Genomic DNA, 2,883 nt, shown 5'->3' with positions numbered 1-2,883 from the left:
GAATACTAAGCAGAGTAAAAATAAAAATTAAATCATAACAATGTAATAGATCTATAGCTGGATGCATAATAGAGCCTGAAAAAGAGCAAAAATGTTTTACCAGCTGTCTCTTTAAAACACCCTCACCCTTTCTGGAAATTAAAATCTGCAATCCTGCCCAAAGCTAATAATTAAAGGGTCAGGGGAGTGTTCTTTGCCTTTTTGTACTACAGGAGATGGCTCAGTGGAATTGTTCCTGACAAATGTCACAGGATCAACTTCCCAGGAGCTAGGGTCAACCGGGACCATCAACTACAGTTGAACAGCAATAGCCTGAAGCTTAAAACTTCCCCCTTTAATGTGCTATATTTGCACTTATGTTTAGGATGATGGGGTTTTTTTTTTTTCTAAGACCAGTCTACCATTCTCCTCATTTGCTGACAAATTAATAAACTTGTCTTTTCTTTTCTTCGAGCCACTTGTTCTTGTCTTTGTTTAGCTGCAGGGACAAGGACCGAACTTTCAGTAACAAACTTTTAACCTTCTAGAGCACCTGTTAAAATGTAGTTTTTTGCATATAGCCATAAATGTATTGATTCAGCATGAGGGAGAGTGAAACTTACAAACCTGCCTTCTTAGGGATCAATTCATATAATTCTAATATATACTAGAGTTTGAGAATTATTTCTTTCATAAACTTTGTTACTATAGCTTTTCAATATATAGTTCTCCTTTGACTAACAATGATTCACTAATGAGTCACAAAATTTGTATCAAAATCAGACCCTTGTTGTAATTTCTATATCAATATATCCACCTACTATGTGTTTCCCCGAAAATAAGACACTGTCTTATATTTATTTGTTCTCAAGAAGACACACTAGGGCTTATTTTCAGGGGATGCCTTATTTTTATCAAGTATAATACAACAATCTACATTTATTCAAATACATTAAGTCATCTTCTTCTGTAACCTGACAGGAGGAGCCGACCTTGTTGGTGGGGCTGGCCCTAGTGATGTGTGAACTCCTTTCCCTAGCCGTTTGCACGTGCACAATAGGATGCCTGCAACCATGGTTACCACACACGTACCAGCACAAGTGCTAACAGCTTGGAGAAAGGAGCTGTGGCAGATAAAAGGTATTCCAGTCTTCCTTACCACTCCCTCCAAAAGGCGTCTTATTATCAGGGTAGGGCTTATATTTAACAATTGCATAGAAATGCTACTAGGGCTTATTTTTTGGGTAGGTCTTATTTTGGGGGAAACACAGTAACTGGTCACTTCAGTATAAATGTCCTATATTGACCTAAAGTTAGTGCATCTAAATTTGAACCCATCTTCTTTCTCTTTTTATTCCATGTAGTTACTGAATGTAAGTGAGTCACCGGAAGGTTCTGTGTTCCCAACTACATTTTTTCCCACCAACATTTGTTCCCACATTTTCTGTCATTCCCAAGTTCATCTGTCTTGAACTCTAGCCACTGCTTACTGGCCCCTAGACATGCAGGTACAGAAACAAGAATGCTATGTGTTCTCACTCATATGTAAGAACTAAAAAAAAAAAAAAAATGAGTTCATGGAAGTAGAGAGTAGAATTACAATTACAAGAGGAGGGGGGAGGGAAGGAGGAGAGAAGTTTGTTGAAGGATACAAAATTATACCTAGATAGGAGGACTGAGTTCTGGTGCTTTGCAATATTTTAGGTGAATATGGTTAACTATAATTTATTGTATAATTTCAAAAAGATAAAAGAGAGGATTTTAAATGTTCACAACACATAGAAATGATACATTTGTGTAGTGATGGATATGCTAATTATGATTTGAACATTTTACATTGTATACAGGTATCAAAATACTTGTCACCTTATGTCCCTTTAATATGTACAGTTATGTGTCAACTAAAAATAAAAGGGAAAAATAAATATGACAATGGGGAAATGTCATAGAGAAGCTAAAGACATTGAAAGTAGTTGTTTCTAGGGACAGATCAGAAGAGGAGCAGAAACTAATACTTTGTTATGAATATTTCTAATTTAAAATTATGAAAAAATAAAAAATAAACCAAATTATGTACTTGTGTTACTTTGTTACAATGGTACTAATCTTTTAAATGAGAAAAATAGTCCATGGATGATATGGGGGTGGGGTGGGGAGAGCTGGACACAATGACCTTGCCCCTTATATTTTTTTTGACACTTTTGGTACCTTGTAACTTAGGTTTCTAAATCCTGGGTATTTAGATATTTCTTGGTATTTGGCTCCACCGAGGACCATTTAAGACAGATAAATATCAAATAACAAATATTCTAAAACAAAAAGTTGAGAGTTATTGGCAACATGGATCTGATAATGAATAGAATTTTGAAAGAGCGTTTGAGAATAAATATTAAGTGGAATAATACATTATTCAAATCTCTACTAGTGGATAAAGTTATGTAGAATCATCCCCCAGTCCAATAGAAGTTCCTACTTTTTATAATTATAGTATAGGTTTATAGGCACACGTTAGAGATATTGTAGGTTAGGTTCCAGACCACCACAATAAAGCAAATATTGTAATAAAATGAATTACAGAATTTTTAAATTTCCCAATGAATATATAAGTTATGTTTATGCTATACTGAAGTCTATTAAGTATGTAATAATATCATGTCTAAAAAACATACATAAAATTATCTTATTGCTAAAATACGTTCACAACTGTCTCCCTTCAGTAAGTCATAATCCTTTGGCTGGTAAGGGGTCTTAGCATGATGTGGACAGCTGCTGATTGATTGGTGCTGAGGTTGCTGAATATTGCGATGGCTGTGGAAATTTCTTAAAATAAAACAATGAAGTTTGTCACATCAATTCACTCTTTAAAGATTTCTCTGTATATACTATGCTATTTGATAGAATTTT

The sequence above is a fragment of the Otolemur garnettii genome, unplaced genomic scaffold, assembly GCF_000181295.1.
Source record: "Otolemur garnettii isolate 467f Iridium unplaced genomic scaffold, OtoGar3 scaffold00072, whole genome shotgun sequence".
NCBI classification, from domain to species: domain Eukaryota; kingdom Metazoa; phylum Chordata; class Mammalia; order Primates; family Galagidae; genus Otolemur; species Otolemur garnettii.
The sequence above is the reverse complement of the archived record's forward strand: the minus strand, read 5'-3'. Positions refer to the sequence as shown.